This window comes from Macrotis lagotis, chromosome 1 (genome assembly GCF_037893015.1).
Source record: "Macrotis lagotis isolate mMagLag1 chromosome 1, bilby.v1.9.chrom.fasta, whole genome shotgun sequence".
In the NCBI taxonomy this organism is placed as follows: Eukaryota; Metazoa; Chordata; class Mammalia; order Peramelemorphia; family Peramelidae; genus Macrotis; species Macrotis lagotis.
In genome coordinates this window covers 861,375,408-861,397,550 of record NC_133658.1, presented here as the reverse complement: position 1 = coordinate 861,397,550, position 22,143 = coordinate 861,375,408, and the positions used below count along the sequence as shown (strand labels likewise).

General features: G+C 40.4%; 1 long non-coding RNA gene across 3 annotated transcripts; it reads right to left on the bottom strand.

The window, feature by feature from the left end:
* Positions 1 to 9,495: 9,495 nt before the first annotated feature.
* LOC141491004 (uncharacterized) lies at positions 9,496 to 16,341 on the bottom strand. 3 transcript variants are annotated; one of them, XR_012469428.1, is made up of 4 exons: positions 16,298 to 16,341; positions 15,689 to 15,944; positions 10,835 to 11,007; positions 9,496 to 9,706 (listed from the first exon to the last, which is right to left on the bottom strand). It is a non-coding gene; the product is annotated as an uncharacterized LOC141491004 (long non-coding RNA). The 3 variants fall into 3 exon arrangements; XR_012469427.1 differs by lacking the exon at positions 16,298 to 16,341 and adding an exon at positions 16,176 to 16,218; XR_012469429.1 differs by lacking the exons at positions 15,689 to 15,944; positions 16,298 to 16,341 and adding an exon at positions 12,072 to 12,160.
* Positions 16,342 to 22,143: the final 5,802 nt, after the last annotated feature.

The following is a 22,143-nucleotide window of genomic DNA, read 5'->3' as shown; positions in this document are numbered from 1 at the left end:
AATGAGTCAGGCAGGAGGGAAAGTAGGGGAGATCAGTGTCTTATAATCCAGAGAAACCATAGACTGTAGAGGAGAAGACGTGATTGACAATCCTCAAAGAGTACAGAGAGGTCAGGAGGGAGGCTGATGAATAGATCATGGCTAACTTTGGAGAGGGATGTTTATGTTGAATGATGAGGTTGGAAGTCAGATCACAGAGAATTGAGTGAGAGGATCTGTTGTAAATACCTTTCTCAAGGAGTCAAACTGTAAAGGATAGGAGATATATAGAAGGGTCAAATCAAGTAAAGGTTTTTAAGAATGGAGGGGAGTGAATGCTTTTGTAGCCTAGTCAAGAGGGAGAGATTGAAAATTAATGAGATAGTGGGGATGTGCCTCAGTTTTTCCATAAATGATGTCTTTTATAGCTCTACTTTTCTGTAAGTTTTCAGATCTAAATTGGACATTACAATAGGAAGAAGAGAAAAATAAAGAACCCTGACTTTGGAGTCCCAGGTAAGGATCTGGATTCACAATCCTATCTCTGATGCCTACTTGAGTTTCCTTATTTATAAAATGAAAGGGTTAGATTAGAGAACCTCTGAAGTCCCCTCTGTATTCCAAGGTCCCATCCATTAGTGACAGTCTGTATTCTCCATCTTCTTAGAAGTCTTTCCTTTTATTTTTTTTCTCTTTCCCTTTTCTATTACATGGTGATATGTTGTGGCGTTTCCATATCAAATGATCATTCTCTAATCTAGATAGGGAAAATAAGAAAAGGAATGGAAGGGGAGAGGGAAAAGAAAAGGAAGAGAAGGAGAAAGAGGAGAGCATGGGAAAGTTTTCTGCACACAGTGTTCAGAGGCTGTAACATCAAGGCAAAGAAGTGAGGTGATGAGGAAGGGAAGAGAGGGAGAGGGTGAGGGGGAGAGTAAGGAGAGAGCACAGAACCCCCAAACCAATTCTGTTATCTCTGCCTCTCTTTCTCTGTCTGTCTCTGTCTCTCTGTCTCTGTCTCTCTGTCTCTCTCTCCTCTCTCTCTGTCTCTCTCTCTGTCTCTGTCTCTCTCTCTGTCTCTCTCTCTCTCTGTGTCTCTCTCTGTCTCTCTCTATCTCTGTCTCTCTCTGTCTGTCTCTGTCTCTGTCTGTCTGTCTGTCTGTCTGTCTGTCTGTCTGTCTCTCTCAAGGTTTAGCAGAGCCCTGAAGGTGACTCATCTCCCCTCCCTCCCCCCACCTCAGGATGAGTATCAGAGTCATCCCTGCCCCCCAACCCACCCCCACCCCCAAGGCCTTCTGAAACTAGGCAAACCAAAGGAGGAAATGTTCTCTGCGCCTGACCTGGGGGGTAGAGGGACGATTGATATTTTCTAATATCGTGGCCTCCCAGAGGGCTTGAGTTCAGTGCCCACAGTCTAATTCATGAACAGATCCGATGGCGTGTGGCAGACTGCTGTCTTCTCAGGCCTCATTCCTGGGAAATTGATCAGTGTGTGGCATGCATGCATGTGATTGCATGCATGTTTGTGATTGCACCACATGTGTGGTCATGGACAGGCAATTCTGTGCACATGTGTGGTTATGTGCATATGTGTATGCATGTGTGTGGTTGTGTGCATATGGGTCATTGTGTGCATGCATGTGATTGCATGCATGTGTGTGATTGTGTGTGACTGTATAGGATTTTGTGTGAGTGTGTGTGGTTGTGTATGTGTGTGGTTGCATGCAGCTGTAATTGTGTTCATGTGTGTGACTGTATGAATGCATGTGTATATATCTGTAAGTGTGTGTATGTATATGAGAGTGTATATGTGTATGTATGTGAGTTTGGGAATGTGTGTAGATGTGTATGTGATGGTGTGTATGCATGTACATGTGTGTGTGAATCAGGGGTATGGATGCATTTGTTAGTATGTGTGTTTAAGTACATGTGAGTCTGTGTGTGTATGCGTATTGTGTATCTCTGTGAGTGTGTCTAAGTGTGTACGTGTGTGCACATGTGAGTGTGAGAGATAGGATGTGCATGTTTGTATCTGTCTGTGTCTGTGTTCATGTATGTATGTATGTATGTGCATACCTTCCTGCTCAGATCTGGGAAAAGGGAGACTGTGTCATCAGACTTCCTCCCAGGCACAGGGTCCTTTCCCTGGGAGAGATGTCCCCCAGGTTTGTGACTGATCAGTTCCCAAAGCTGAGCCTCGATCTCAGTAGAAGTGGTGCTGGGTTTGGAGTCATAAAGACACCAGTTCAGATTCTCCTTTGAACACTTGCCAGCTGTGTGATTCTGGGAAAATAGTTTAGTCTTTCTGGGTTTTAGTTTTGTAATTTGTAAAATAGAGGGAAAAAGTACTACCTATCTCACAGGGTGTTTGTGAGAATCACTGGAGACATTATAGGTAAAGTGCTTGGTAAACTTTAAAGCTGATTAGTAATACCCCAAAGGGAAGGGGCTACTTCCCTTTTCTTTCCAGAATCCTAGTGGAGGCAGCCCTTCTGTTGCTTCACCTGATCTGAGTTTGATCTTCAGACTATTAATTCCCCTTGATTCTCTGGGCCTGCGGGTACTGCCACCTTCTTATCAGTGTGCAGGAGAATCACAGAGACTCAGAGCTGAGGAAGGAAGGCTTCTTCTGTAACATGGTCTCTTCCTCTCTGTCATCTCTGAAACGTAGTCATGCAGCTTCTCCTGTGCAGTCTCTGTGGCTAGAGAAATCATCTCCTAAGGTAGCCCGTTCTGCTAGCTTTTGAGCCGCCAAGTTCACGATGGATAGAGTGCTGGGTCTCGAGTCAGGAAGACCTGAGTTCAAATTTAGCCTTAGACATTTTCCAGCTGTGTGATCTTGAGAAAGTCACTTAACTTTTGTTTGTTTAACTTTCTTCATCTGTAAAATGGGGATAATAATAATTATTATACCTGTTCCCCTGGGGTTGTTGTGAAGCTGAAAGGAGATAAAATTACAAAGCACTTAGTAGAATGACTGGGACATAAAAAGTACTATAGAAATATTGATTATTATTAATATTAATTGGGAATTTTTCTTTATATCAAATTTAATTTTGCCTTTATATAAGCTCTTCTTTTATGGGAATATTCACCAGTGGTATCTCCTTCCATCAAGATCTCCCCCCTTTCTTTCCCCATTTCTATCCTTCTCTTTTCCTCCTCACCCCTTCCTCTCTAGGTTCTCTCTCCCTGACAGTGATTACAGAAATTAGCATCATTTCACTGTTAACCTTTGAGTTGATTAGGGGACCTCACCTTATGAAGTCCCCTTTAACTTCTTCCTAGCCTTTTTATATGCCCTCCTATTCTATAATCTGGTCTCCCCAAACCACTGATTCACTTGTAAGTTGTGTATTGAGAGCTTTCGTCCATGTTGTTTCCCCATCGATTTTATTTATCTTCCGCTTTCAGCTTTGTCTCCCTATGTACTTTTAGAGAGAAATCCCTTAACTGGTCTCTCTGTTGTTTTTGCTATTGTTGTTCTTGGAAGATATATTTATTTACCTTTACCTTTCTTGCATTTCTTGTCTGGCTCCTCAAACTTGATTCTCATCTCCTGGCTCCATGCTTATTTGTTTGGCTGCTCCTTAATCCAATAGCCCTATCCCTGCTACCTGCTTTCTCATAGAACTCCCACCTTTCTTCTTGATGATGATGGTGATGAGGATATTTATCCTTCATTCTTTTTTTAAGGTTTTTGCAAGGCAAACGGGGTTAAGTGGCTTGCCCAAGGCCACACAGCTAGATAATTATTAAGTGTGGAAGCCAGATTTGAACTCAGGTACTCCTGACTTCAGGGCAGGTGCTCTATCTACTGCGCCATCTAGTCGACCCTATCCTTCATTCTTGAAGAAGACCATGACATCAGGGAGGTGATGCCATGACAACTTAGTGAATTGAATTTAATTCACCAGCCTCACTTTCTCTTCCAGAGCCATCTGGGTCCAGATAGGAATCAGGACACCTGGTCAGGAATAAGCAAATGGTCTTTCCTTATTTCCTCAATACCCTTCTCCTCAAAGAGTAGCTTCCATTGATTTAGATTACAGTGAATCTGGAGCCTCCAGATCTGGTTTTGATTGTATTTTTGCCACTTACTAGCTGTATGGCTTTAGGGGAGTCACTTTCCCTCAGTGGACCTCAGTTTCCTCTGATGTAAAATAGATCATGTTGGGCTGCCTGATCTCTAAGAGCCTTTCCAGTTCTAAATTCTAGGGGCCTATATTGTCAGTGCATAGGAGGATGGGGCCCTCTGATGGGGTGACCATTCAGAATTCAGGGATGAGGTACCTTCAAACCCACGTCTGAGATGTTTGTAAATGCTCAGAAGATGAATCCAGAGTACTTCTCAAATCTCATCAAGGTCTCTCAATATCCGTGATTAGGGGTGTCGCAAATCAAATCAAGGAGATGGAGGACCCCCAAATTACATCAGGGAACCAAAAGTGGAGCTAATGTGAGATAAAGAGTGAGATAATTAATTGTGGCATGTCCTTGGGAATGAAGTCATAACAGAGGCAGCGGCGGTGGCAGCAGTTTTTAGGGAAGATGGAGGAAGAGAAGCTCAAGAGTCAGACCTTGTCATGTTGCCCTGGCTCTGTCTGGGGCTCAGAATGCCCTGACCACTGGCAAGATTCTCCATTTGGCTCAGTGCTGTTGTTCCTCACTGTAAGGAAGGGTCTCAGTAAATGGCCTAGCAGCCAGCCAGTCTCCTGAGAGTCTGGCCAGTATGACTCAATTCCTAGGGCCTGATCACTGGAGGCCTGCTCAGGGTCCTGAGTCTGTAGAGCTGAGGACCAGAGACATTGGACCCACTCACTCTTTCTGTCCCTTCCTCCCTTCCTCCTTCTCTCTTTTATCTCCTCCCTCCCTCCCTCCCTCCCTCCCTCCCTCCCTTCCTTCCTTCCTTCCTTCCTTCCTTCCTTCCTTCCTTCCTTCCTTCCTTCCTTCCTTCCTTCCTTCCTTCTCTCTCTCCTTTCTCATCCTTCCCTTTCTCTTTTCCCTCCTTTCTTCCTTTTCTTCCTCTCTATCCTTTTTTCCATTCTCCCTTTCTTTTCTCCTGCTGCTTTTGAACAGGCATTATACGATAGAATAGGAGAAATCTATGGTCAAAACTAATTTCTTTCTCTTATTTGCATCGTGATTATGGGCTAATCATTTAACCACTTGAAGGCTCCATTTTCTCATCTGTACGATGGGGATGATATTTGTAGTAGCATTTTCCAGGGCATTATGAGCTGTAAAGGACAACCTAAACATTAGCTATGGTTGCCCTTCCTTGGTCACTCTCTCTACAACTCTCCAACCTTCAGCCAGTGCCAGCTCAAGACCCTGATTCCTGAAGGACAACTTTCACAGAGCTGCCATCTCCCTGCTTGATATGGGAAGACATATTCTTGCAACTCCTTCCCAGCACTGCTCCACTGGGATGTAAGGGGGGATATAGCCAACAAGATGGGCCCATGTAGCTTGGCAGGAACGTGCATTCTGCTTTCAGAGATAAGGGTTGTGTTGAAGTCCAGGCTATCCGTTATTCTGTTGATAATGGGAGACAGGTTGAGATTACAATTCCTGTTTCATTGTCAGTCTTCAGGAATGGATGGGATGGACGCAGCACCTAGAAGTACTCACCTGCCAACCTCTCTTAGAATCCTAGACTATCAGAGCCTGAAAGGATCTTTGAAATCATCTGGTCTAGTCTCTCAATTCACAGAGGAAGAAACTGAGGCTCAAAGTGGGAAATTGATTTTTCCAGTCAACCAGTAAATGAGAGGACTAAAATCGTTATTACCTTCTCTCTGTTATTTATTTTCTATTTATCCTGTTTATAGCTTGCTTAGTATCTATTAAAATGTTTTCTTCCTCATTAGATTGGAAGCCACTCAAGGGCAGGGACTCATTTTGCCTCTTTTCCTATCCTCCTTGGCTGATACTGTCAATAAATGTTTATTGATTGAGTTCCACTGCACCATATTGCTTTTCTTGGCATGGATACAGGAGGGGAGACAGGTCAGCCCCAGGGAAGCCCACATCTAAATATTCAGGTCTGACCCAAATTCTTTGAAGCCCCTTGGATTTCTGTTTCTTTTATGCAAAGAGAATAATGAGCTGTACCTCCTCCCAGAAAATACCAGGTCTCATTCTCCTATCTACTAAATAGGAAGAATTATTACAGAAAAGTATTGGATGAGGGGCTAGTGGACCTGAGTTCAAATCCCAGACTTGCCATTTTCTCCTCCTGTGGTTTTGGGCAAATCACTTCCCTTGAGGTAGTTGGCATCGATGCCTCAGTTACTCTGAGCAGTTACTCTGTGAAGTGCTGAGTCTGTTATTTTCCTTCCTCCTCCCATTTAGACACTTGCTGTGTCTTCCTATTACTTCCAAAATTAAACATAACATCTTCTGTTGGACTTTTAAAGCCCTTCATAACCTGCCCCTCCCTATCTTTCCAGTCTTCTTACACTTTATTCTCCTCCATGGACTCACAATCCAGGGTCACTGGTTTCCATGTTCTCTCCCTCCCAGCTTCTTGTGTTTTCCCATGGTCTTAGTCCATGTGTGGAAAGCTCTTCCTCTTTATCCTCAGCCCCTGGCTTCCATGGCTTCACCCCAAGTCCCATCTTCAGGAAATCTTGTATGAATGTCCTTAAGGCTAGTGCCTTCCCTCCAAGGAGGAGGAAGACTACTACCTTCTATACATCTCATATGTAGTTGTTTGCATGAAACTGAGGTCCTTGAGATCAGGGACTGGGTTTTGCTTTTTGAATTTTCAGTCTTTATCATGATACTTAATGAATACATTAAAAAAAAGTTTTTGCAAGGCAATGGAGTTAAGTGGCTTGCCCAAGGCCACACAGCTAGGTAATTATTAAGTGTCTGAGGTTGGATTTGAACCCAGGTCCTCCTGACTCCAGGGCCAGCACCACTTAGCCGCCTCCTTAATGAATACATTTTGACTAATAAGATCAACTGGATTAGAATCTTCAGGGTACAATGTAAAGAAGACTGTGTGTGGAATCGGATTTCAGAATCTCAAACCTACGCCACTGTGGGCAGGTTTCTCCTTCTCCGGCCTCAGTGTTTGTTTTTGTTTTTTTGAAGTAAAAATAGGGCAACCGATAGGGTGCCTTCTAGTTCTGAATCCTATTAATGATTCTATGAATAATCATAGAGTTTCTCAGTATAGTTCATTCTGTCTGTGTTTGTATGTGGGATGGTATGTGTGTGTGTTTGTGTGTGTGTGTATTTGAGGGGAGGGGGGCACCCTAGAAAGTCAGTATGGGTTTTCCTCTAGCCCAGGCTCAGCTTTCACTCCCTCTGTTCACCAGCTGAGCCCCAAGTACATCCCCAACGCTTCCTGGCTGTTTGTTGCCTCTCCCCCACACTGGCTCTTGCCAATCCCAAGCATCCTGCTGCTGCCAACCGGCTCCTTGCAAATACCTCTCCTCCTCACTTCCTCGTCTCAGCGAACATACACACACAGACACACACACACACACACACACACACCATGCTCCTCCCGTACTGCTGACTCCCGGCTCCCAGGTCCCCCATCTCCACAGCCCCTGGAGGCAGCTTCCCCAAGCTTCTGAACCCTGCCTTTGCGGTCGTAAACATTGCCACCCCCCTGGAGTTGCTCCCAGATTCAGGGGGAGACTCAAGTGGGAAGGGAGTCTTCTTTGACAAGCCACATCTGTGCCTCACTTTTCCCCCCTTCAGTCAAGTGGCAGCCGGAGTCCCTGATGAATCTGAATAATAACAAAACCTTGGAAAACATTTCAAAGTGTGCAAAGTGCTTTGAGAACAGAATTTCAGTCGATTCTCAGAGTAGTTTTGTGGAAGTAGATGCTACTGATATTATTTCCATTTGTCAGTTGGAGAAACTGAGACTCAGGAATGTTAAGTGGATTGCCTCAAATTATATAAGCAGCATACACACATGTATATAGGTGTTTGCACACCTGCATGTATACACACTATATAAATAGTATGTGTACATACATGCACAGGCTCATGTTCTCACACACCCACAGTATGCACAGACACAGCACTGCTGTTCTTGAGTCATTCAGTTGTGTTCTACTCCTGCATCCTGTGGATCATAAGGACGCTAATATTGTCCATGGAGTTTCTTGGAAAGGATACTAGAGTTGGTTTTCCATTTCCTCCTCCAGTGGATTAAGATAAGCAGGGTTAAGTGACTTACTCAGGGTCACACACAGTTAACAGGTATCTGAGCTCTTATTTGAACTCAAGTCTTAACTCCAGGCTCATCACTTTATTCAATGACCCAGCTAGCTTCTTCCACACTTCCTATTAACCTCCTCAGGGATGCAACCCCTGAAATGTAACATTCTTCCAGGGTAATGAAAAATCTATATTGTATTGACATGAATATATATATATATATATATATATATATGCATACATACACACATGCACAAACATAATAAACATATAGTTCAGTCATGTTAGCTTCTTCCTAATCCCATTTGGGTTTTCTTGGCAGAGCTGTTAGAATAGTTTGCCATTTCCTTCTCCCATTCATTTTTACAGATAAGCAACAGAAGCAAACAGGATAAAGTGACTTGCCCATGTAAACAGGGTTAAGTGACTTATCCAGGTAAACAGGGTTAAGTAACTTTCCCAGGTAAGTATCTGAAGTCAAATTTCCTGATTTCAGGCCCAGCACTCTATCCACTTTACCACTTAGCAGTCCAATAATAGAAGTGACACACTGATAACCAATTGGGAAATTGGGAGAGAGGATCTGTAAACCCAATGGTCAAACAGGAGACCATGGTTTAGATCAGGGGTGGGGAAACTTTTTGTTCTTCCAATGGCCATTTGGATATTTGTAACATAATTTGGAGGGTTATATTTGGTCACACAATTCACCCCTAAAAAGCTACTAGGTTCATTGACTTTTGAGTCTGCCTGTGGTTGCTTTGGCATTGCCTAACCAATATGGCCTCAGTTCAGAAGTTTCCTGCCCCTGATCTGAAGAAGGTTCCCCAGAACTATTAGATTGGACACATTTGGAAAAACAGAGGAACTCCAATTTGAGCCTTAAGCTTTGTCCTGTCCCTTTCCAAACCTGGGTTAAGTGAGGTGGTGTGAGGGTGATGAGGTGGTGATGAGGCTTTTCCACCTCCCTGTGAACCTGTGGCTGCTTGGACAGAGGGCTCTGGAGCTTGAGTCTACTAAGCCATATTCTTTAAAATAATAATAATAAAAAAAAGGAAACAGCTTGCTTGGGTGTTCAGTGTTGATGCAGAAACTTTGGCACTTGTCTTGGTGAAATTGTTCATTTTCTCTGTGGGGTATTGAGAAGGGACTGAGCTGCTCATTGGCTTAATAATAGGGTCCAACCCATTCAACAGGCCCCTCCCTAAGGGGCCTGCAGGCTTTGGATTTGCTACCCAATTATCATCCTGCAGCGGTTAAGTAAAATACAAAGTTCAAAATGACCAATTCTAGGCTCTTGGAGACACTAATCTACATTATTAGATCCAATGTTTATTTTTACTACTTAGAAGTCAACTACCTCGTGATTTAGCAACTGTACTCATTCTAGAGGTAGCTTGTGGAGAAGTGGAGCAGGGAAGAGGGATGGATGGAAGTCAAGAGGCCAGGATACAAGGCCCAGGTCTGCTGCTAATTAGGTCTCATGTTCATTTGTGGAATATTAGTCCATTAAGTGCTTCCCTTCTCTGCATCTCAGATTCTGTAAGATGATGGGATTGGATAAAATGACTTTTAAGCTCTGCAATTCTCTGTTCTAAGACCCCTCCCATCTCTGACATCCTGTGTTCTAAGGACTCTCCCAGCTCTGACATTCTGTGTTCTAGGGACCCTCCCAGGTCTGATATCCTGTGTTCTAAGGGTCCTCCCTGCTCTGTCATTCTGTGTTCTAAGGACCCTCCCAGCTCTGACATTCTGTGTTCTAAGGATCCTCCCTGCCCTGTCATTCTGTGTTCTAAGGACCCTCCCAGCTCTGACATTCTGTGTTCTAAGGATCCTCCCTGCCCTGTCATTCTGTGTTCTAAGGACCCTCCCAGCTCTGACATCCTGTGTTCTAAGGGCCCTCCCTGCCCTGTCATTCTGTGTTCTAAGGGCCCTGCCAGCTCTGGCATTCTGTGTTCTAAGGACCCTCCCAGCTCTGATATCCTGTGCTCTAAGGGCCCTCCCAGCTCTGGCATTCTGTGTTCTAAGGGTCCTTCCAGTTCTGACATCCTGTGTTCTGAGGGGCCAGGTTCCTCCTCCCATGCTCCCCAGGTCCCTTCCCTCAGCTATGCAGTCATACTTAGGTGTATCACAGAGAATGAGTTCCAGATACAATAAATGTGGCTAATTCAATTGGGAGAATTGAGGTGGTAACTGCAAATAGTTTATCTTAGGACCTCCAGCCCTTCCTTTTGCCCTTTGTCCCAAGTTTCCCAGCCCAGGGACTGTGTACACTGTATTTTCAATGCAAGTTTGTTGAATTGAATTGAATGATTGAATGGAGGTCATTATTAGCTGAGCAATGTAGGAATAAAAAGGGGAAGCTGACTTAGGTTCATCAGGTCCTGGAGGCCTTGATGTGTAAGTGAAAATTCTAATTCTATCTGGCAAGGTTCTGTGGCTCTCACTCCATGTAGTTGGAGCCTCAGGGAGAAGTCTCCAGTTTGTGGGTTCTGGAGAATAGACTTTGGGAGCCATATGGTCTGAGACTGTGAGGAACTTTAGAGGGGAGACTAAATAATAATAATTTGTTACTGTACAAATACTAGTTGATGAAAGAATGGCTCTTTGGGTTTGGATGGCCAAGACATTTCCAGGGAAGAGGGGGGTCAAGAGCAATTAAGGACACCTGCTCTTCTGGCCCCTTTTTACTTCCCCCAGTATTCTATTCTTCTCTTTTGCATCTCCCACATGAGATGGTTTTCGGGTTCTTCTCCAGAGCATGACTGTCAAATATAAATGATTTTCATGGGGAAGGCATTCACACTGACACTTCTCTTGTCTTCTCTGATAATTCAAGATCTGTGATTAGGAATAAAGATGACAAACACTCAGCTTGGGTTGTTCACAACACTCCCAGTATGAGCAGGTCAGATTAAGATGAAATTGTTAAATATATATAACAAAATATTTAAGAAAATTAATAACAAATTAAATATTTAGCAAAAGTAAAATTTAAGAAAATAAATAAACATTTAACAAAATACAATATACTATAGATAATATTTGGTTGTTATTATAGTGGATAGAGAGCTGATTCTAGAGTAAGGAAGACCTGAGTTCAAATTAATCCTCACACATTTTCTAACTGTGTGACTCTGGACAAGTCACTTAACCTCTGTTTACCTCAGTTTCCTCATCTTTAAAATGAGATTAATAATAGCACCTAGCTCCCAGATTGCTGAAACAATCAATTGAGATAAGAAAGTTCCTTAATAGATGCCATATAAATGTTTATTCTCTTTCCTTCCCACATCCCAATTTCTAGTTGCTTCCCATAGGACCCATTTATGCCTTTGTACATGTCTGTGCCCTCCATACCAACAATATGTTCCCTCTCTCAAAGTCTTGTTTCCCTTAACAGTGCTGCTCTGACCTAATAATTACATTATGTCTATTCTTACTTAACTGTGTACCTATTTACTCCCAAGAGCTTGGAAGCTCCTTGAAGGTAGAAGTTTCATTTTTGTCTTTCCTTGTTAAATGGCCTTCTTTCAAAGTATCTGTAAAGCCTTCTTTCAAAGTATCTGTAAAGGAAACTGAGGTCTAAACAGAAGTAATTTGCTTCAGATTGCCCCCAAAGTTATTGATTGGAACTCAAATCTTACAGTAATTATACTTGGAGCTATAATATCAAGCTCTATAACACATGAAAGACTGTCAGTGGGTCTGTGGCATATATGATCATTATTCCCATTTTACAGAAGAAGACCAGGGATTTGGGGTGACTCCCCCAAGGTCACACAGCATCGGTGGCAAGACCAGGACTGGCCACGGCTCTTCCACTGCTATTCCCTGAGGAGAGGCAGAGCCAGAGGAGGGAGGAAAGAAGGGAGGTGTAACAGGAGGGAGATGCTGCCACTGACCTTTTTTTGTTCTATTTCTTAAATGGTGAAGGAAAATGAGAACGAAAAGGGAGAGATGGCATAAAACATCCCTGGCAGCTTGGTGGCCCTGGGTTATGGGAAAGGGGAATCGCCTTTATGTGGTCATAAAGACTTTTATTAGAGATCTACATTAGCCAATGACAGAACAATTAGGACTTCAGCTTATTGGATGCCTTGATTCCAAGGAAAGGGACTCAGTGAACTGACTAGCTGAGGTGATCTTCAGCCTGCAAGATCCTTTGCCTCTGCAAGTTCTAACCATAGTCTTCTGTTCTTTTCATTCATTTTTTTTGAAAAATCAGAATTTATGAAACATCCCATATGTGCTGGCCAACAGAGGTATCTAGGTGGCTCAGTAGACAGAGCACTGTCTTGGAATCAGGAAGATTCATCTTTGTGATTCAAATCCAATCTCAGACAGTTCCTAGCTGAGTGACCCTGGGCAAGTCTCTTCATGCTGCTTGCCTCAGTTTCCTCAACTGTAAAATGAGTTGGAGAAGGAAACAGCATTTTTTGCTAAGACAACCCCAAGTGGGACTGCCAAGAGTTGGACAGGGCTTGAAAATTACAGAATTAAAAAAAATATGTTAGAAATCCTGAGGGGGAAAGTGGAATTATTTCTTGCCTTCAAGAAGCTTATATTTTGGGGGTGGCTAGGTGGCGCAGTGGATAGGGCACTGGCCTTGGAGTCAGGAGTACCTGAGTTCAAATTTGACCTCATAGTTAATAATTTACCTAGCTGTATGGCCTTGTGCAAGCCACTTAACCCCATTGCCTTGCAAAAACTAAAAACAAAACATAAAAAAAAACCTTATTTTTTGGAGAGGGTGAGGAGTGAGTGAGATGAAAAAAATATTTGTTTGCCAATTTTATACAAAAGTAATATGTATCTATCATTTTTGGCAAGGCTCTGAATTCTTCAATTTTTACCCCCCCCTTCCCTCCCTCCCCAACAGAAGGCTGTCTGATAGTTTCTACATTGTTTCCATGCCATACATTGATGTAAATTGAATGTGTTATAAGAGTAAACATGAGTAAACATAACCCCCCCCCCCCCAGAAGATGAGAAACCTCAAGAATACAGAGAGAGAGAGAAAAAAAATTGTACTTCAGTCTGTGTTCAGATTCCAATGGCTCTGTCTCTGGGGTGAGTTGATTTCTTTATCATAAGTCCACCAGAGAAGTTGCTTCAATATTTTTCCCACAGTTACTATTATTAGCTGTACCTCCACTCTATTCCTCCCCACTCTCATTTAGTCTATTCTCTCTCTCCTCTCATCTTGGCCCTTTCCAAAAGTGTGTTGAATCTCTTCCCCTGATCTTCCCTGTCTTCTATCACCTTTCCCTACTTCTCACCCCCCATGTCCCCTTATCCTGTCCCTTTCTCATTTTTCTCTAGGTTAAATAGATTTCCTCACCCTATTAAGTGTGTATGTTATTTCCTCTCTGAGCCATTTCTGATGAGAATGAAGGCTTACTCACTCCCCCTTGCCTTCCCCCTTTCCACTCCACTGAAAAAAGCTTTTTCTTGTCTCTTATGTGAAATTTCTTAGCTTCTTCTTCATCTCCTTTTCCTTCCTCCCAGTACTTTCCTTTATCACCTATTGACTCCATCTTTTTACTATATTATACCATTATATTCCACTCCTTCCTATGTCCTGTCTATATATGCTCCTTCTAACAGCTCTTATAAATGAGAAAGTTCATATGAGTTTTCAGTATCTTCTTCCCATGCAGGAATACAAAAAGTTCAACATCATTAAGTTCCTCTTAATTAGTCCTTCTAGTCCACTCCCTCTATGGTTCACCAGAATCCTGTACTTGAATATCAGACTTTCTGTTTAGCTCTGGTTGTTTTGATAGGAAAGTTTGAAAGTCCCCTGTTTCATTGAAAGTCCATCTTTTCCCCTGGAAAGAGGATGTTCAGTTTTGCTGGGTAGTTTATTCTTGATTGTAAACCAAGATCTGTTGCCTTCTGGTATATCATATTCCAATCCCTATGAGCCCTTAATGTGGCTGCTGTCAGATCCTGTGTAATACTGACTATGGAGCCTTGGTAGTTGAACTGTTTGTTTCTGGCAGCTTTTAGAATTTTCTCTTTGATTTGGGAGTTTGGGAATTTGGCTATAATATTCCTGGAAGTTTTTCTTTTGGGATCTTTTTTTCAGGAGGTGACTGGTGAATTCCCTCAATTTCTATTTTACCCTCTGCTTCTAGGATCTGAGGGCAATTTTGCTATATTATTTCTTGAAAAATGAAGTTTAGGCTCTTCTCCTAGTCGTGCTTTCAGATAGCCCAATAATTTTAAAATTATTTGTTCTGGATCTGTTTTCATGGTCAGTTGTTTTTCCAAAGAGATATTTCATATTTTCTTCTAATTTTTGGCTCTTTTGGAAGAGTTTTATTTCTTCCTGATTTCTTGCAAAGTCATCAGCATCCTTTAGTTCCATTCTGCATTTGAAGGAGTTATTTTCTTCAGAGAGCTTTTTCATCTCCTTTTCCAGCTGGCCAATTTTGCTTTTTAAGGCATTCTTCTTCTCATTTGCCTTTTTGTTTTGCTTTTTCCATTAGGCCTAAACTGATTTTTAACATTATTTTTTTCAGTATTTTTTTTTGATTTGGTTTTCATGATTTTTTCTGCATTGCTCTCATTTCTCATCCCAATTTTTCCTCCATCTCCCTTAATTTCTTTTCAAAGTCTTTTTTTGAGTTCATCTATATTACATCTGTAGTCTGAGCCCATTTTCTATTTCTATTAGAGGTTTTGGATATGGAAGCTTCGATTTTGTCATCATCTGAATATGTTTTGATCTTCCCTTTTCTTCTTTCTTTCCTTTTCTCTCTCTCTCTCTCTCTCTCTCTCTCTCTCTCTCTCTCCCTCCCTCACCCCCTTTCCCTCCCTCCCCCTCTTTCTTTTTCTTTCTATGTTTGTTCTTTGTTTTCAAAGAAGACCAAGGAGGTGGTATCATGATTTGCAAATGAATTTAAGGTTATGGATTTAAGTGAGAAAGGGCTGTGCAAAGTCACCAGCTTCATTTTCTTTTCTAGAACCATCTGGGTCCACTGACCGCTGGACACAATGACTAGAACCAGGTCTCCTCTGATCTCGTATGAAGCCTCAGGTCTTGACCCTGGGCTATTCCCTGCCCTCAGATTGTCACTAGCAACTCCCTAGAATTTATCTGCTAAGTTTTTAGTGAAGGGAGTTGTCACTGAAAATTCCCTTCACTGATAAAATCTCAGATCCTTCCTCTATGGGACTAATGCTAAAGATAATAATATTGGATTTCTAGACTGTATTGAAAACCAAATGGAATTGTTACATCTGTCGAAGAAAAGGCTTATTAGAGATAACAAAGAGCTCTCTTCAAATATTTGAAGGGCTGTCCTGTGGAAGGAGAGATCAGATTTGTTCTATGTGGTGCCAAAGGGTAGAACTAGAAGCAATGAGTAGAAATTTCAGAGAAGCAGATTTAAGTTTGAATGGAAAGATAACAAGAACAAACTCCAAACTTCCTAACAGTGGGTCTTAGACATTGATTCAGAAAGACCAAATTATGTCTGAAACACTTTCCAGTTATATGGAAATCACTTACCTTCTCTGTGCCTCAGTTTCCTTATCTTGCAAAGTAAGGGGGTTGAACTTTGGGGCCCTCAAGGTTCTTTTTCAACTCTAGATGGATGATGCTATGATAGATCAATGCCACAGAAAAGAGAAAGGGCACATCTGATGAGAGGGAATTCCCCTTCTCTGGAGGTCTTCAAGCCAAGGCTGGTTGAGTACTCATTAGGGAGGCTGTAGAGGGTATTCTTTGCCTCTGGGGTTCCTTTGAAATGTGATATTTCATGATGCTGTTGAAGAAAATGCAAATCATGAGAGAGTGAGATCATAGAAGGACTGGATCTGTTGCTAGGTTGAGGAAGGTGAATAATATTACATCCAGAAAGGAATGCAGAGCACCATTCACCTCTAATTCTTTCATCTTTTAAAGAAAGGAAGCTAATCTTCCAACTGGGAAGGAGAGAACACAAATGATTAATGGAATCAAAACCAAAGATAATGAGACTATACTAAGAGACTACCTCAGTGCTCTCAATGAATTTGAATCAACAGGTGAATGTTAGACATTTCATGTACTAAAAAAGCAAAACAATAACAATGACAACAGTTAGAGTAACAACTAAAACCCAAAGTGCTCACAAACCGGCAAGAGTGACTGCTGATTCAGTGATGTTCCAACAAATGGAGATGGTGGCAAAAATGTCTGGAAATGAAAGACAGGCAGCAAGGCTAGAGAGGATTAAATGTGATCTGGATTTTCAAAAACTAGAAGAAGGTATAGCCTTCAAACTCTAAAACAGTGAGCTTGACTTTGATATCTGACAAAACTCTAGAATATATTTTTAAAATAGATTTTATTTATATCTTTTGTTTTTACGGAACCTAGATTTCCTTCCTTCTTCCCACTCTTAGAATCATCTCTTGGAACAAATAACATTAAAAAAAAAAAGAAAGAATATTGCCATCATATAAGATTGTTTCATATCCATGGACACCCACATTTATAAAGGAGTTGGGGGAGTTATTTTCTCATATCTCTTCTTTGAAGCCAAGCCTGTTCTTTATAATTTTGCAACATTCATTTCCAATGATCTTGGCTGGTTATTCTTTCCAATTATGTAGTTGTAATCATTGTGTATATTGTTTTGCAGACCCTACTTATTCACTTTGCATCATAGAATCTTACCATGTTTCTGTGAAGTCAGAATATATTATTAAATGGATGAACTGTGAACATTTAGAAAGAGAAGCAGTGATCATCAAGCGTCAGCAAGATTTCATGAACAGATCACACCTTGTTAATGATTTTCCCTTGTTTGACAAGGTTTCTTGCCTGGAAGATCAGGGCAATGTTTTTTGTAGATTAGTAGAATTGATTTCAGCAGGATATTTGACAAAGTGTATTAGGTTAACTTTGTAGACAAGATAGAGAGTTGTAGGCCAAATGAGAGGATAGTGAAGTAGAGACTGAGCCAACTTAAGTGACTGAGAATGAAGAATAATGGATTTTTATCAACCCTGAGGAAGGTTTCTAGTGGAGTACTTTGGAATCTTCCTGTTGCCCTATGCAGTTCCTGATTTTATCAGTGACATGAATGAAAATGTAGGTGGCAGAGTTATCCAATTGACCCTCAGATAAAGTCAATACTGAGAAAGATTTTGGAAAACTACAGCAATGTGTTGAATTTAATAATCATAGTGAGCATGTAGAGTATCTCATTTGATCCTCAAACAACTATGGGAGGGAGGAGCTATTATCATATCCTTTGGACAGATGAGGAAACTGAGACTAAGAGGGATTAAGTGATTTGCATAATTCACATAGCTAGTAGGTATGTGAGGCTGTATTTGAACTCAGGTTTTCCTGCCATAATGGATAGAGTGCTGAGCCTGGAGTCATGAAGACTCATCTTCCTAAATTCAAATCTAACCTCAGATACTTACTGGTTGTGTGACCCTGGACAAGTTACTTAACCTTTTTTTTGCTTCAATTTCTTCAGCTGTAAAATGAGCTGGAGAAGAAAATGGCAAACCACTCTAGTATCTCTGCCATGAAAACCCTGAGTGGGGGTCTCAATGAGTTGCACATGACTGAAAAATGATAGCACAATAACAATAATGTCCTGACTCTAAGGCCAGCACTATTTCTACTTGACTTTCTAATAAAATAAGTATAAAGTTTGACAAATTAGACTAAAGCAAGACAAATGAACAAAAAAGAGAATGAGGGGAGCACAGTGGATAGAACACTGACTGGAGTCAGGAAGACCTGGGTTCAAATTTGCCCTCAGACACTTACTAGTTGTGTGAACCTAGGCTAGCCACTTAACCCAATTGCTTCCACAAAACAAAACTAAACTAGAGATCTTAGTAGACTTTAAGATCATGAGTCCAGTCAAAAAATCCTTAAAGGATCATAGGTTGTATTAAAAGAAGAAGAAAAAAGTTCAATGTTGTATTGTATTATATTCTGGGAGCACCATATCTGGAATAATTCATTTGGCATTTTTAGGAAGGAAATTGACACTTATGGTCACAGAGTAGGTTGATGTGGATGATGAGAAGTGTGGAGACTGGGTCATGTAAGGAATGAGTGAAGAACTGGTTGTATTCACTCTAGAGAAAAGAAGCTTTATGGGAACACTGTGATATCTTCCTTCAAATATTTACCTTTCATGAGAGATAATTTGATCACACATTTACTACCAGAAAATACCTTAGAAGCAATTTAGTCTAAAGATGTCCAATTTATAGGTGAAGATGGAAGTCTCAAAATTTAAGCTATACTACCCCAGGTGACTCATGGACCCATCTGGGATTAAACCTAGGTCTTTTATCTCTAACTTTTCTTCTGCTCTACTTAAATCCTTTCACTTTAATCCAAATTACAATGCCATGTCATGATTTCTCTTCCTTGATGTCACATCCTTCTTTGAAGGACAACTTATTATTAATAATATTCACTTTGAGTCAAAGGATAAAACCCTGAACATTGGAGGTGGCTGTTACAAAGACAAGAAATTAAGTTTGATTCATGGACAGTTTTCTTATGGCTAAAGCTATTCAGAAGTGGAATGAGCTGGCCCATGAGGGATTGAACTGCCTTCTTAGACCTCTTAAGTAGATGCAAGGGGAACACTTTTCAGGGATGATGTTGAGGATATTAAGCTAGTGACATCCAAGATCCCATCTAATTCAAAAGAGTTTGGGATTCCAGGGTCTTGGGTCATGATTTCATTACCATCAGTGACTTCAGAACAGGAACCTCATTCTGAGAAAGGAGCAGTTAGTCAAGAGGAAAGTGTTTGAGAAAGATCTTGATGATTTTGATATTTATCCTTCAGTTTTGAAGAAGACCATGTCATCAGGGAGGTAATAACTTGACAAGCAAGTGAATTGGATTTGAGTGAGGGGATGCTGTGCTAAGTCACTAATCTCATTTTTTCCCCCAGAGCCATCTGGGTCCAGTGGCCAGATAGGAATCAGGATGACTGGAGATGGCCTTGGATGAGAGACAATCAGGGTTAAGTGACTTGTCCAAGATCACACAGCTACTAAGTGTCTGAGGTCAGATTTGATCTCAGGTCCTTCTGACTTTAGGATTGGTGCTCTATCCACTGTGCCCTCTGATTGTTTTGATTTCTAAATTCTAGGAGATTTCCAAAATCTCTCCTAGATCTAAGTCTATGATCTTTATAAGGATTTTGGATTTGGTTTTCTGGGCAAGGTAATAAAGTATATCAAATTAGTACTGGCAAAAAAATGACAGCCTTAGTTTCCTCAATTGCAAAATAATAAAATTGACTCTTCAAGTCTTTTTCAGCTCTGTATTTATGATCCTATGTTTCTCTGGGGCCAAGATTGGTCATTACAATTACTCAACAATTGACTTGTCTTTAGTGTTCTTGTCATTTAGCCCACTGTAATCACTGGGTAAGCAGAAGTATGATTCAAACCAGCTTAAAATATAATTAGGAAATAGCAAACAAAATACATAAAAAATAAAAAGTCTAGATAATGTTAATGTGGTTTTATAAGTCAATATATGAGTCATAGGGTTCCTTATACACAGTTTAGTGGCTGCTTTTTCTACTTGAGTTTGAGAGCACTGATATAGGGTGTTCTTCTAGTTCTGCTTGCTTCCACCTGCATCAGTTCATATGTCTTCCTATTTTTTTTTTTAGGTTTTTGCAAGGCAAATGGGGTTAAGTGGCTTGCCCAAGGCCACACAGCTAGGTAATTATTAAGTGTCTGAGACCAGATTTGAACCCAGGTACTCCTGACTCCAGGGCTAGTGCTTTATCCACTGTGCCACCTAGCTGCCCGTCTTCCTATTTTTCTCTGAACTTTAAATTTCTGTTATTTATTACAGTGAAATAAATTCTGATATATTTGTATTCGTTGTTGTTCAGTTGTGTCTGACTGTGAGTTTTCTTGGCAGAGATACTGGTCATTTACTTCTCCTGTTCCTTTTGTAGATGAAGAAATAGAGGCAAACAAGATGAAATGACTTGTCCAGGGTCATGCAGCTAATAACTGTCTGAAGCTGGATTTGAGGATGAGTCTTCCTGATTCCAAACTCAGTGTTCTACCCACATCAGCATCTTGCTATCTTCTATCCATATACCACAGTTTGTTCAGCTGTTTCCCATTTGAAGGGGAATACTTACTGTTTCCCTACACCATTTCCTTATTTTTGCTACTGCAAAAGTTCTGTGAATTTTTTTGTCATTTATGGGGACCTCTTTTGGGAATATTACCAGTAGTGGAAATTCTGAGTCAAATAAATTGAACAGTATGGTGAATTTTCTTGCATAATTCCAAATCATTTTCCAGAAGAGTAGGACTGTTTCACAGTTTCACCAAAAAACTATTATTATTTCTACTTTTTCACAGTTTTTCCTATTCTGTTTCCTTCTTTTATTCTCCTTGTCAATTTGCTGCATGTGAAGTAAAAGTTTGGCATTTAAAAAATATGTATTACTTATTATATTAGTGATTTGCAATAATCTTCCAAATAGTTGCTGATAGTTTTTAATTCTTTTAATCTGTTTGTTCCTATCCTCTGATCTCATACATTGGAGAATAATTCTTGGTCATATATATATATATATATGTATATATATATACATATATATATATATATATGTATTTTATTGATATTTTATTTTTCCAATTGCATACTATGGTGGTTTTTCAACATTCATCCATTTGCAAATTTATATGTTACACATTTTCCCACCACCCTTCCTTCCCTCCCCGCCTTCTATGACTGAAAACAGTCTGGTAAAAGTTGTATATGTACATTTGTCTATAACATATTTGCTTATTAGTCATTTTGTGAAAGAGAAATTACAACTAAGGGGAAAGAAAGGAAACCATGAGATTGGAAAGAAAAACACAGGAGTTTTTTAAAAAATGAATATAGTATGCAACCAGATTCCATAGTGTTTTCCTCTGGAGATGGATGGTGTTGTCCATAGCAGGTCTCTCAGGGTTGTCCTTTATCTCCAAACTGCTGAGTGGAATTGTATCCATTATACTTGGTCATCTCACAATGTTGTTGTTAATGTGTACAATGTTCTCTTGGTTTTTGCTCCCTTCACTCAGCATCAGTTCATGTGATTATTTCCAGTTTCTCTTTACAGTCAAGCCACTCATGATTTCTTATAGAACAACAGTACTCCATAACATTCATATACTATAACTTGTTCAATTGATGAGCATCCCCTCAATTTTCAATTCTTTGCCACTATAAAAAGAACTGCTAAAATATTTTTGAATATGTGAGATTTTTCCTAATTTTTATGATTTCTTTTGGATATAGGCCTAGTATTGGTTTTGCTGGGTCAAAGGGTATATATTGGTTTTATACAACTATACCAGTAGTGCATTAATATCCCAATTTTCTCACATCCTCTCCAATATCGATCATTAAAAAAGGAATTTTGTCATCTTTGCCAATCTAATAGATGTGAGCTGATCCTATATATTTTTTGCTACTTCCCACATATCTTGGATACCTGAGCTTAATAGAGGTAGTTGACACACAGATTTTTCTAATTAATACTTTCCTAGCTCAATTGACTTTGTTTATACAATAGTTTTATAATTTTCTTTATTTGAAATAGTGAGTTTTCTCTTTTATGGTCTTATCCATCCCCACTTTGCAATTTTTAAAGCTACATATAAATGAGAGTTATTATCATTATTATTATTATATTATCATCATTATAGTGGAAAGAGAACATAGATCTTGGAGATAAAGACCTGTGCTTGAGTTCTAACTCTGATAATAACTAGTTCACTCAGATTGTTCAACGTCTCTAAACCTCAATTTCCTTATTTGTCAAGTTGAAATGCAATAGTTTTGCTCTATCTCTCCCATAGGATTGCTGTGTCATAAGTCCTTCATAGACCTTATATGACAGTATATGCATGAGTTATGATTTATCACTGTGAGTGGAATCAATGATAGATTTGGGCAAC